This window comes from Passer montanus, unplaced genomic scaffold (genome assembly GCF_014805655.1).
Source record: "Passer montanus isolate IOZ18808 unplaced genomic scaffold, ASM1480565v1 scaffold2, whole genome shotgun sequence".
Classification (NCBI taxonomy): Eukaryota; Metazoa; Chordata; class Aves; order Passeriformes; family Passeridae; genus Passer; species Passer montanus.
Window position 1 is genome coordinate 25,307,181 of NW_024366591.1, and position 15,038 is coordinate 25,322,218.

General features: G+C 36.8%; 1 protein-coding gene across 6 annotated transcripts in view; it reads right to left on the bottom strand.

Annotated features, from left to right (window-relative positions):
* LAMA2 (laminin subunit alpha 2) overlaps window positions 1-15,038 on the bottom strand; it is a 337,030-nt gene that overhangs the window by 256,071 nt on the left and 65,921 nt on the right. The gene's annotated exons all lie outside the window — the stretch shown is intronic.

Consider the following 15,038-nt stretch of genomic DNA (forward strand, 5'->3'; position numbering starts at 1 on the left):
ACACAATGTACCTATGAAAACTCCTTATCATTCTTCTTTTCTGCTGACATCCCCATGGAAAAGCTTTTCCTCCACAGACTGCAGCACTTGCATTACGCTGTATTACTGTTCTGCTTAGGACTTCATAGACACCTTTGTCATCAGAGCAGCTGGGTAATTTATCCAGCAACATGAATAGCATATGTCATACTTCCCTTTCCTCAGGAAGAAAATATGACATCTTATCTTTTATGGTAGTGCTGTTGTTATTTTTCTAGGTACACATGCAGAGTGATGTATTATAATTCTCATTCAGCACAGCATTTAAGCACGTCTGAGTGCTCTGCTGAGCAAAGTTATATGTAGCAGTAAGCTATAAAGATTATAAACCATAAGAAGAACATTCATTACGGTGGGTTACTCTCCTTCCCACTAAGTACTGATCAAAACCTTTGAGCTGTAATAAAATTGATCCACAGAGACAGACGGCTAGTATGTGTCAAATGTATATATTAGTACCCCTCTCATTAAATCAATCAGTTTTGTATCTTCAAAAGCAAATTTGCCATGGCTACAGGTTAAATCAGGTAAGCCCAACCCAAACCAACCAACCAACCAATCAAAAAAATATAGGCTGATGTATGAACTCTTGGGATCACTTTTAGATTTATTTTATAACAGCTTCAAGTGGCCCAAAAGTCACTCTTTTGCAATTTTTTCAGCTTCCAACCCTATTATACTATTAAAACCTGAAAATAAGGTTTTAATAAAAACTGAATTGGTCATTATTGAACTCTGAGAGCTCCCTTTATAATGGCATTTCTTTTTGTCCTCAAATGGACAACACTCTGCAACTGAATCCTTTCAGTCCTTTAACACCAGTCTCCTGCTTGTCTCTGCAATTAACCCGTGTGCCATTTAATTACCAAGCTTGGCTAGACATGGTACAGCAGTCCTTTGACATTGTCAGTTAGTGACTCTCACACTCACTTTAAAACCATGTGTAAATATACTCCTTGAGCAAGAGAGCAAATTAGTTACTAGCTCATCCAATTTGTGCAGTTAGTCAGTACTTGAGATTTTATTGATCATATAGCTTGCCTCTTCTGTATAGATTAAAGCTTATTTTCACCACATTTTAAAATATATGCAGTTGTTCTTGTATTTTTATTCACTGCATTCAGTGGTATTTTCTGTCTTCTGCGATGGGGCTACATGGCAAAAATCTGTATAAGCATTAACAGAGTAGATGAATTAATAGCTGTGGAACTTCCTAAGTTGACTGACAGCCTCATTATTCTCTTTTTAGGCTGTACAAAGTTAACAGTGCAGAAGCCAGTAATCATTTAGTTTTAACAAAGACTCTGGCATTTGGTTCAGAGCTAAGTATTTTAAGCCCTCAAAAGCGAACCTCGTACAAAGGACAGAATGATCCTACACGCAAAGAATTGCTGTACATGGCATCAGGAGAATAAATCCTTCAAGAAAGAGCTGAAAGAGAGCAACCAAAAAGCCTCCAGATTCACACACCTGTAAAACTATTACCTGATCTATGCGTATCACAAATCATGCCATTATTTTAAGTTTTAACATAAAATTTAAATATAAGATACGTAAATAAATGAATGCTTAAGAAACCTGTTTATTAGAACATCAATTCACCCTTGGGTCACCTCTTTCATGTGCAGAGCACCTCACAGAAAAGCTACGAAAAGAGCCTTATTCATAATCAGTACAAACACAGGCAACAAAACCAGTATTGGGAGTTTCACTGAAGAGCCCACGTCAAGATGCCAGCACTTCACAGAGGTGCCCCACACTGAATTCTCCAGAGGCTCAGAGTGACAAGGAGAGAACAAAAGATGCACATTACAGCCAGCACTTCACCTTTGCTATTCATTAATTCCCCAACCCTGGGGTTTTAACAAGTAGTAATTAACAACTACATATTTGAACTTTTTTTTTAAATTTTTATTTCCATGGACCAAGGGACTGGGCTCAATAGGCCTTATGAGTCCCTTCCAACTCAGGGTATTATATGATTCTATATTATTTCTTTGTACAGCCCAAAAGAAGGCTTTGCTTTAGAAGAACATTTGATGTGCATGCCTGATAGTATGTAGGAAGCAAGAGTATTCATATTGATTTCTACCAATTAGATATAGATATTTTTTCACAACAGAAGCATGACATTCTATCAATACAGAAGATTAAACAATTTTCTTGAAAATTTTAGCTAGGTCTTTTGAATATGAACTAAAGATGTGAATGTTTATGATGCTAATATATCTGGTCGCATTTCCTGCGATTCACATGTTAAAAATTCATCTTCCAATCATAAATCCACAGGACAAAAAGTCAAGAGAGCTCTAGATAGCACAGTTGATTTCTTTTTGCCTTGTTTTTCATTACAATAATCATACACAAAAAATATTCAAAAACTGGTGTACTAGTTTAGCACATCTTCAATTCAATTTCCCAATAAATTTTAAAATCTGTTTTCAATCCCACCTTGAATTCTATGGGCATCCTCCCATCAAACACTTCCAAAAATATGATCTGCTAAAATTATAACAGAGACCTTTTCTTTCTTTATTGCCAAATGACTTTTGTAAACCTTTGCTCCAGTGAAAAGACTGGATAAAATGCCTCTGAGCCACAAACATATCATCTTTATTTTGTGTAGCTCAAGTGCAAGCAGAAAAATTCTCCATTCAACTGACAGCAACATCAGTCTTTTCTCTCCTTTGTGTCACTGGCATAAATCATATTAGCAATCATTTCTATCTGTTAAAAAAAACCCAAATTTTTTCTGAAATTGTATGAAGGAGACAGGGAGAAAAGATTGGCTTTTAATTAGGTAGTGGTTTTAGCAAATTGGGTTCAGATTCTGGTTTTCAAAGGACTGCTGCTGCATGGAGAGAAAGAGTATCAGATTCTCCCCTGTGAAATGGGCAGTCAACTTTCTGCTCAACATTTATGTTTTTAAGCATGGAACATATTCCATGAAGACTTTAGTGCATGCAAACACAATAGAAAATTTGTTTAGTGCTGACAGGTGATTAAACTATGAAAGGCAAATAACACAGAAATTAATCAAATTATTTAAAGTGGTGTACAATGCACAGGTAATCAAGCATGCTGCTCAAGTCACTAGAGAATTAATGATGATAGGTTTAGCATACATTTTGAACAGAAACAGTTTTAGAAAAAAACCTGTAAAAAGGAAAAGCATCAAATCAGCAGGATTTTCTTGCCTACAAACCCCTACCTTCACAAGTTTTACACTGTCAAGGTTCTAGTTAAGTAGGTTTGGTATCAAGGTACTAACATGTAGTACTAACTACATTCTCGTTTTTTATAATGGGTCGTGGATCAAAGCACATCTAGATACCTATCTTAAAGATAAAAATAGGGACTGCTTGGGATCTGTGGTTTTTTTTTTTTTCTTTACAGATGCTTTAAAAGCCATCCTTTATTAATACTAAAATTTTCTGGAGACACTGGCAAGCATCTCAGTGATTTAGTGAGTTCAACACACTTAGACTAGTAAACAGACTTTTACAAGATTCCACAAAGGCCATTAAAGGAAGTAAGCCATCATAACACAAGAAGGAATGACCTCTCATGAGGTCAGAATTAAAAAATGGAGAATAGCAGTGGAAAAGCACAGCAATCTTTGCTGAATCCTATTCTGTTCCAACAGCAACATAAGAAACTTAGAAAAGAGGATAAAAATTAAGATGACTCGTTGATTATAAAAATTATTCACAAATATTAAAATAAGCATAGACCACAGAACGGTAGAAAAATTCCACAGAATGCTTTGTCTAGGCAATAAAATGGCATATGAAATCAAGGAATGGAAATTGATACACAGGGGGAAAATATGATTGCTTCTGCACTAGCTATTATTAGTCCTGAAAGAGTTATTATTGATATTTCAATTAAAATATTAGCTCAAGGAATAGTAATAAAATGCCATTACAGTATTGCATAAATCCACTTGTACTGACAACTCAAATACTGTATGGTATCCTTCATCTCCCATCTCCAAAAGATATGGTAGAGCTAAAAAAAATTAAGAACAGTGTGACAAGATCACAGCTGAGGAACAGCTTCTGAATGTGAACAGGAATAGGCTATGAGATTTCTACCAGCAAACAAAAAGACTGGGAGATGTATAAAATTATGTAACTGCATACAAAATCATAAATGGCTTTAGTAATTAAATCTTTGCAGTGAACGTGGTAGGTCTACCACAAATTGAAGGTGTTGAGTCAAATAATCAGACAGAAGTTTTCTTCACTGATTGGGACATTTTTCCTGTTTAAAAATGAAACTGCTTTTCAGCATGATAGCAATTAAATTCTAGAATAGATAAATAAGTTATATAATAAAATATTTTTATTTCAGAGGCAAGAATGGATAAAAACCCAGTTAGATTAATACATAGAACAAGTTCATCCACAGCTGTTAAACATGAATGGCTTGTGTACAGTTGCTAGTTCAGAACATCCCTAAATTCCTAGCTGATGCAGGGTTTTACCCAGGGAGACATCCCTCCACTCCTAAATATTTTTCCTCAATATTGCTGCTGATACGTATCTGTAGTTTTTTTCTTACTAAGGCTGGTAGCATATACATCCCGACATCAAGGTTCATCCAAAATGAAAGAGAAATTGTCGTCTTAATTTTGTGTGGTATTGCTAATGAAACTGTAATATTTTTGCCAATATTCAATTCTTTCAACAGCCATGGTTCCCTATACTACTTCCCATTATTACCTTCCACCCAGAGAGGTTTTCTCAATGGCTATTTATTCTATGGAATAGATCTTGTTCTGTAGATCCTCTACGGAACATTCTTTTGAGCCTCGCAATTTCCCTGCAGTTTTCTGCGAAGCAGTATTACCTAATTAATTTTCTTATTCTTTCCTTATTTTCACGGCATAAAATGAAGTAACGGCCCTGCTTCATGTGTTTTCTTTTATCTACTTTTCATGAGTTCCCACCAACCTTCAGCTCGTGTAAACTCCACGAGTATCAGTGGAATAATACCTACCAATCTGATGCCTGGCACGCTGCCTCGTTTTGTCATGCCCTATTACCTACTCCCCTGCCAAACGAACAGATTTTCCACATGCCTTATTGCAATAGTGGAGATCAGCAGAAGCAGATGAACTACACAAGTAGCAGGTACAAGACATTTTCATAAAGCCTGTCAGCTGCTGAATTCAGTCTCATTCTCACTCCCTTCCGGAACAGCATTCTTTGATTGACCTTCAGAGCCCACTGAGTTGATTTCCCTAGCTGAGAGAGGATGGAGGGATTCTAGAGGGAAATCAAAGATATTAACTGCATCTCCAGCTGCTGAATGGTGATTACAGGTTCATTATGAAGTGGGGATAGTCACTGGGGTAACCTACTTTAAAAATGTGTCAAGAAGCAGCTACAGCAAAGGAAGGGTACTGGAAACAGGTATGAATGTAAACAAAATAATTACCTTGCACATTAGTGTTCCTACCGCTTACCAGTTCAGACACATTTTTATTTCCTTCCCTTCATATAACTCCTGGGAAATTGTAAATCCAGTTCCAATCACATCAGTATCCCACACCTACAGAGCAACTGGTGGGGTAAGTCTCACTAGAATTACACTCCAGAACTCCAATGGAAGCACAAGCAAGGAACCAAAACCAAGATTATAATCTCTGTTAGACTTCTGCTACTGCACAGAGGAAAGAGCAGACATCTTAAATGAGAAAGAAAGAATCACCATAGGTGGCTGATAGGAGATGGAAGACAGCAGCAGAGATGAAGGAAGGAACTCTCTGAGTGGTAGAGACTGGAAGAGAGAAGAAAATTGAAAGAAAGACCACTGCAAAGATACTCATAAAGCCTGTAATCCTTCTTTACAGAAGATTATTGGCACACTGAAATTTGCATTCACTATAATTTAATGTCTATATTATGATTTGATTACACAGCAATAAGATCAGCATCTCGTTTTACTGAGGGTAAAATTAATATAAATAATTGCAGTGCCTGCACATACAAGCAAAATGTTACTTTAAAAAATCAGTATTGATTTTTAACACCTTTTTTTAAGTACTTCCAAGATAGAAGACAAACTCTGGTTCACCAACTCTGGGATTTCTTTGTGTCTTATTAAAGCATTAGAACAGAGAAAATGTTTTTTCTCCTTCAAAGAAAGCTCTGTTAAGACCTGCATATTCCTCTTCTCTCCTCTAAACAGACCAGTATTTGGCACTGCACACTTCCTTCAATCTTCTCAAAATATCTAGTCTCTTCAAAGAAGAAAATAAAACAGCCTGCCTAAATATGTCTAACTTTTCAAGCCAATCTTCCTAGTCTATAGAGCACTTTGAAATGTTCATGGAGTCAAGCTGAGCTGTTTGCCACTGAATTTGTACTAAAAAGACAAAAGAGAATATGTCAATTTCCGATGTTCTAAGAAGTGTCACTGGAAAAAGAGAGAGTTGTCTGCTGCAGCGCAGAGCTATGCTAGGCTGTGGGAACACAGTGGGGAGAAAAAACTGGGACAAAACAAAACAAAATGTTGCAGCATTGAATTGCTTCCAGCTGTGCACGACAGGGAGTAACTTAATGCACTCTATCCACAATGTAGATGAATACTTTTATACAACTGGAAAATAAACCCAATTTGAAGAAATAGCTGTCCAGACACAACAGAGCATGCAGACTGAAAAAAACAAAAATTGACACCAGGATCATTTGTCCAGGGGAAAACAAAATGGAAAACAAATGTTTCAGTATCCATTTTTGTCAGTTGCCCCAAATCACTGTGCATTACAGTACTGTTCAGCAGTCAGCCTTTTTTCCTTCCAAAGGAAGTGGAAAAATAGTTGTTGATGTTTGGTGGTAGAGATGGCTTGCTTTTACTTAGAGGTGATTTTCTCTATTCTTTCTAAGCAACATTACATACAGCCTCCTGCATATTTATCTTCTACACAAAAAACAGAGGAGGAAACACTAACCTCAAGAAGCCTGATGGCAAATCTAACTATACTCCTTACATAGTACCAGACACATCTGAAAGAGGGTATAACAATTATCTAGTAATATTACCTTGCCTCTCCACAGCTCACAGCATTGAAAATCTGTAGGGACTTTGCTTGATTTAACAGTAAAACTCTGCCAGTTTTATAGATTGTAGACTGAGTGAAAAAATCACTACTGGCTCACCCGATATTCTATTGTATTAAATACATAAGGATCCTCCTTGCTTTGTAATAAATTTTCTCAGACCTGTCACAAAAGGTTGTTTTGCAAAGGAGAACAGGAAAAACACAGGTGAAGATGAAATCCTGTCTCCTTGACATCTGTGGCAGAACTCCCACTGAATCAAAAATCCAAAGCACAAAGACTTAATGGACATCTCATTTTCAAAGGTATTTACATGCCCAGCCTGAGTCAGACACCCACTGATTTTCAAATGTATTCCGTCTGTATTCTGACAAAAATTTTGAAGGGCAAAATCCCACTTGTACAAATACCTTATCTGTAGAAAGCGTACACTATGCATGAAGAAGCAAGCAGCAGTGCACTGTTTACAGTTATTTCCTTTTATTTTTTAATGACCACATGATCTTCATTAAAACCTTTGCAATGCTGTAGTACGGTTCTGGGCAGCCAAGCAGGCCTAACAAGAAAAAGTAAACCAACATCTGAAAGGCAACAGTTTTCTGTAAACAGGAATTTTCCCAAATCATGTGTCGTCTGCTCTTAGATAGCACACACCAATTTACAACTTCCCCAAACTGCAGGGCATGGCTAAAAATGTCCATTTTTATTCCATCCCCAAAACTGAATACCAGGGTCTCCATACTAAGATGACATACTTGTCTCATTTGCAAAGAGAGAGCAAGACACAGACCTGTATGATTTGTCTATTCCATCACTGAAGGAGAAAAGAAGAAAAAAAAAAACAAAACATGAAAAACTGAGGAAATTAAATCAGAATTTCTCAAAGGTAGGCTAGAGCCTGGGAAAATCAGAGTGTCCAGATGCAATTCACTGATAACTTTTTTCTTGACAAATTATTTGCTTCATGAAAAAAGGCCCTGCTATGCATTATCTCGGACACTAAAGAATATGAAGACTATCACTATTTTTGCAATAACTTCAAAATCAATGTCCATTGAAACCACACAGAAAAGTCAGAATTAGTTACTGCGCCCTTGAGTCTCCAACACTGTCAACTTAAACAGAAAGACTGAGATGTATACTGTGTTCTTGTACCAGAGGTAACAAAAGGCATGTTATGGGGGCTAATAAAAGTCATCCATCTATTCACTATCATCTAACTGACAAAAAAAAAGTCCAAACTGAGTCTAACTTTATGAAACCAAAGAGCAAAGGGAAAAACTGATCTTACCATATGTAAGAGATTCTGTGCATTTACATTTACCCTGAGGATTCAGATTAAAATAGTTTGAAGTGTTTCAGCTGATGAGCTTGAATAAACATGAAGTTCAATTCATTCTTTGAACTGATTTACTTCTCACTACTCTGCTGTAATGCTTTACAAATACATACTGATAAGGATTATAAATTTTCAACATATTCTAGCAAAAATGTGAAATCATCAATTAGAAATTTCTATGCAGAGTTCTTAAGAACTGGCTTCAGAGGATTAGGAAATCACTGAAGCTGAAAGGGACCTCATATCTAGCCCAAACCCTGCTCAAGTAGGGTCATGGGAGCAGGTGACCCAGGACTGTGGAGCAGAGATTTTAGTATCCCTAAGGATGCAGACTCCACAGCCCCTCTGGGCAATATATTCCATTGTCTGACTACAGTTAGAGTAAAAAAAATTGTTCTCTTCTCTTTAAATGGAATTTCCTGTATACTGATTTGTGTCCATTACCTTTTGTCCTGACACTGAAAAAAGTCTGGATATGTCTTCTTTATCACCTCCTGACACATACTGATAAAATCTCCTTGACACATCTCAAAACTAAGCAACCTCAGCCCTCTCAGCCTTTCCTTATAGACAGACACTCCAATTCCTTACTCATCTTCCCAGCCATTTCCTGGACTTGTTTCAAAATGCCCATATCTCTCTTGTATTGAGAAGCCCAGAACAGGATGCAACTCTTCCATTGCACTCTCATTACTGCTGAGCTGACAGGGAATGATCACCTCCCTCAATCCGCTGTGGACACCCTAACTAATGCACCCCATTTGCCACATGCTGCCTCATGCTCAGCTTACCCACCAGAACACCCAGGTCCTCCTCTGCAAAGCTGTTTTCCAGCCATTTGGCCCCAGATTGTACTGGTGCATGGGGCTGCCCCTCCCCATATGCCAGGCTTTGCACTTCCTTTTGCTAAGGTCAGTCTCTTTCTCCAACCTGGCAGTGCCCTTCTGGCACAGCCTTCTGGCATATCAACCAGTCTGTTCAATTCTATATTGTCTGCAAACCTCCCAAGGGTGCTCTCTGCCCCATCATCCAGGTCATTAATGAAGATGTGACACAGTATTGGCCCCAGTACTGACTGTTAGTGCCTGCCCAGTGATCACTAATGACCTGCCTCCAGGTGAACTCTATGCCACTGATACAACCATTCAGACTACCCATTCAGTTTGGAATCTACCTTGCTTTCCACTTATCTGACCTGTATTTAATCAGCTTTTCTTTGAGGATGTTACTGAGACAGCATCAAAACCCTTAATAAAGCTAAGATAAATAACCCACTCTTTTCCTTTCATCCACCAAGTCTGTTACCTCATCACAGAAGTCTATCAGGTTTGCAAATGACAAACTGTCCTCCAAAAATCCATGTGGTCCTAAAACCATTTTAGCTACACATACCGTTCACATTTACCATTTTACATGTATGTGTTATTTAAACCCATGCTGCACAATATGTTAAATTAAATGAAATTAAAATGAGAACTAATTTGCCCTTCTCAGATTATACTGTAAGGCCACACACCTTTGATCTGTTCAATTCCAATGCATGTAAAGCAAAATTAGCAAGATCAAGGCCTTCAGTGGTTCAGCATCAAGGCAAAATGCAAAATATATTTTTCATATCTTAGGCTCCCACCTTTTCATAGAACAGGTTGCCTGTTTCACTTTCACAGATATTCTGAGGCACGGATTAGCCTGAATAACTGAGAAATACTGCAAATAACAAAAACAGCATAATAAATTGAAAAATTAAATTGTATATTTGTGTAGTAATACTACTACTATGCATTGAACCAAGAAATGTCCAGTTACATATGAGAATATGAAAGAATATTGTGAACACTCTTTGTCAGTTTTACAGTATTCTTTTGTTCTTGCACATTAAAATAATTCTTGTGCGTCACCTAAATTTGTTCACCAGAGACTTTGCTACAAAAGGGCTCCTAAATACATGTAAAAGCTATAGTATCGTATTCATATATTTGTAAATTATACATATGCAATATATACAGACATGAAAATACAATAGATAATGCATATATATCTGTAGCCATAATAGTAAATTTTAAATTCTTCCTATTTCATAAAGAGAACAGAATATATGCATGATTTCAATATATTTTAGTATATATTTTGTGAGGAAAAAATATTTAATAATATTATCTCCATGAGATAATTTCCCTGCCTTCCACATATTTTGTCCCCTTACTTGAACTGTGACTCAATGGAAAAATCAAATGAGGTCTGAGCAGATGGCTATCAGCAAACCAGTAACAATATACTATGGTTTAGAATTAGACAGAAAATATGCAACCTGGTATATTATTTCTGCTTGTAACTGCCAAAGACATCTGGCTTAGAATATAAGCCAGCTTGAACATCCCTATACATACTTACTTTACCATTCATGAAAATTGAATTATATCAGTATCTCTTAATATGTCTCTGTTAAAGCTGTGCCTATCTGTATTAGTGGAAACCCTCCTTTTTTCTTCCTTATAAAAGTAGATTCAGAGACATCACAGGTGTCACATCTTTACATTCCATTAAAATCAGTCAGAACTGCATGCAGATTAATCCCTGCACATTGCTTTAAAAATGCATGGGATGACACATCAAGGAAAGGAATTCTTCAGGTCTTCCAATAAGATGTTAACAAGTTTCAGTGGTACTACTGTCACTAATATGACATTTATTTGCATAACTAAAGGTTTTAGCAATGGACTCAGCTGGAAACAAACGGTTTCTTTTTCAGAAGTATGAATCAAATGCACGTCTCTTGGGTTTTCCTTTGGCTGTTCTCACTGTTCGGAAAGCTAGCAAAATACCCTCCCACCCCCAGTTTTCATGTTTCCCACATTTATGCATGGCAGCAACTTTTTATGCAGCTTTTTCTAATTAACAGAAGTTGCTTTTAGTCATTCAGGGAAGAGACTGCTCCATTCATGGAGACCTTAGGCACTTTTTGATTCTGCAAGAAGTGTCCCCTGAAACACACTGAGAAAGTGTCCTCTCAAAAGTTCCACATTACAAAATGAGACTTCTAGCAATAGTATTGACAAGACACAGCTGATGGCTTCCATACAAAAAATGCATTTGAAATGTTAAGACCTTTGCAGACTTAGCAAGTCAATAACACTCACAAGCACAGCTGTGATCATTGGCTGTAATATTTAAAACTAATTCTAAAACTTAAGTGTTCTCTGAATCAGCTGGCCTAGGAAAGAGGAAGGGAAGGAGAGGCCCAAAAAATCAGAGCTAGACAGGTTAGAAGAGTGACAGGTTTAACTGCTTGTAATTGTATAAATTCACAACCACCAGAGCTGGATGATAAAGGCGCCTACTATTGCTTTCCAAGTAACAGTGATACACTTGATTATCCTTTCCATGGAATCTAGTTACTGAGACATAGAATTGAAGAGAATTGATCTCTTGATCAGTGAAAATCCAGAAAAAGGGAAGAATTTAGAATAGGTACTGAGAGTTGAAATAGGCAGGAAACCTAATACTGCAGGTAGGTAGCAATGAAATGCAGCACTCCTTTTATGCAAAACTGGGGGGATTTTGATATATGAGCTGGAGCAGATGGTAGAGCAGGAGCAGCTCCTTTTACAGACAAAGAGAACAAGGGGATAAACACAGACATTGTCAAGAGTGCAAGTGTCAAAATCAGGAAGTTCCTGAAAGGAAGAAATGAGAGACACCTTTAAAAGGTGAAAGGATAAGAGAATACTCAGCACATGTATCTAAGCCTTAAAAGCAAAGGGTGATCAAGAGACCACAATTTTGGCACCCCTTCTGCTTTTGAAACCCACAACACCTGCAGAGGAGAAGCAGGAAGACAAGGAGAGGACTACAAGAGTGTGGGCAGTGGCACATGGAGATGCACTGTATTTCTCACATCAGGGCACAGAATAAGAAAGGCAATAGGTGAAATGAGAGCAGTAAAGCACAGAGGGATTTCGGGCTGAAACCAGAACATCAATAAGCACATTTAGCAGTGAGAGACAAGAAGTTGTGTAACAGAGAAAAGTCGTAAGAAACAAGTCAAAGGCTGCTCCCAAAGAGAGGAAAGATGATTGGAAACTTTTGCACAATAAATTTGGGTGGGAACACATAACTCTGGTTACTAAGAATACAAAGATTGTAATCTTCTCCTTACACCCTGGAGGAAAAAAAAAAGCCTCCTTTTATGAAGGACAACAGAAGCCGTCACCCCAATGTCAAAAAAAAAAAATTGCAAGATAGATGTGGTATCATTTCTACAGGCACAGTGGGAGAGACTGAGAATTTTCTTCAGAGTAATTTGCTGTAGAAAGGGCTTCCAGCTGTGCAATGGCCACTGTAGAATCAGCAAAGAACAAAATGCCTGAAGCCACATCTCTTCATTTGAAAGTTTCAATTCTAAAGTTTTGTTTGCATTTTCTAATAAACAAAGAATAATGATTCTTATGTATTTTTTCTCTAACTAGTGCAGTTGTATCTACAAATACACCTCAGCTTTTGTTATCCAATAATAGTGTACCATCTCCCTAAAATTCCATGCCTAATTTTGAGTATAAGAGAATTTCTTTTACATTTATATCAAAAATCCTGAGACTGAAATTCCTAAAAAAAGTTAGCAATCAGTACCAAGTTTCTTCATTCTTCTAGGACAGACTAATAATACAAGTACTGTCTTTGAACCTTCATGAAATCTAGCAGTACACATAATTATTAATTAGACTCTGCATTTTTTGAGTGTCACATAAAGGAGCTGAAAAAAGATTCTGAAAAGAATATACAAATTAATTCCTTCTGAAAGATTCATGTTTGAAATATTTTCAGTATGGGACCCTTATCACAAATATAGGACTACTAGAATGTAATTAAAGGTGAGAAATAATAAGTATATTCTTATTTTAATCCACATTTTACCCGTTTCCCATTATTTTATTTCATAAGGAATCTTAAAAGTTTGGTTGGGTGTGAAATAGCTATTTTCATGCAGTCTATGTCCTAACTGCAAAATTCAAGTACCGATCCTTATATCTACTTAGTGTCTTTCCATATAACTACTCCTTTAAGGCAGCAGGCAATTCCACTCAGCATTACCTAGCATAAAATATATTTTTTTTCTACTCCAAACATATTAACCATAATCTTGTCATCTTTGCAGTGCATTCAGGTGTTCTCAAACTAGGACCAAGGCAAAGCCACTTGAAATTTACTAGAGTTCTCAGGCAGCACACCAGTAGGAACCAGGTAGACTTTGAATAACACTAGGGAGAAGCACCATGTTTTCTACCATTTAAATCTTACAGCATGCTTAAACATGTCCTTATTGATAAGTTTTTATCCATTTGTTGAAAAAATTAAATTTGTAAGACTGTGGAGATCAGTTTAATATCCTGTGACAGGAAATTTTCTTTCATTAGAAACAGAGAAGCTATCCAGTTATTGGAAAGATAACAGAAATACACATTTCAATTAATTCTTCATATTACAAAAGAACCCCTAGGGTCATCTTTAGCCAACTACTCAACTCAAATTAGAACTATTCACAAATATTCCTCACAGATTTCTACTCAACTGTATGCCCACCTCTCATAGAATCAATATCTGAGAGACATAGTGCACGTGGGCTGGTAGTGGTTTCTGTGGTAGTGTTTTCTCTCTGTAAAATGATATTGCTGGTCTTTATCCTTTCTTAAATAATGGTTCAATTGTACTGTCAGTGCAGCTGAGACCAAATAAAAGTACCCCTGCTGTCATCCAGCACAATTCCATTTTCTGCTGATTCTTGTGGGATGCTCATACTTGATTCATCTTGCTCCAAGCCTTGACAAAAACATGTAAGATGTTACTATTTTATCATTTTAGAGTTTTCTATTCTTTTAATCAATATGCATTCTAATCCTTCTTCCCTATTTTACTCGGATTCTACTGACTATTTTTATCACACAGTGACCTCCAGCAAGCAATTTTACTTGGGATTATAATCTCTACACATAGGTTAGACTTGAGTTATTGAGCTCTCATCTGAAAGAAACCTAATGGAGTAATCTGAAGGAAAAATAGCGTAGTTCCTGCAGAGTGACAAGTCTCCAAAGATGTCCTGCAAGAACCTTAATCTCTCATTTAAGGGAGACCAGGTATTAAAACCAAGGCTGTGTTTTTTTAAAGTATGGCTTCCTCTCCTCAGGCACCTCTATGAGATTTTATTTATAACATTCTCCTTGAAATACACAAGGAAGGGCATTGGAATTCCCACTTTATATGCACATTCATGACACTGATTGTGTATAGTTTATCTTTAATACTCTGATTTTAGATGATTGTTAAGCTGATGAGGCTACACATAAAGTAACTTCCAAAACAGTGTTACTAAAGAAGTTGACAACTGTACAAGTTCTTCGCAGTATATTTTGAAAATCTTTCCTACTGGGATTCCAATGGCCAAAGGTAGCTTCTTGTGATAAAATCACACTGCAATTGGATGGGAAGTAAAACTGGAACAGTGTTTTAAAACAAATTCCTCTGACATTTAGTCTCAAGCACCACTTCCCTAAGCTTCTTTTCAGTTCTTACCAGACTATATACCAATATGGGAATTC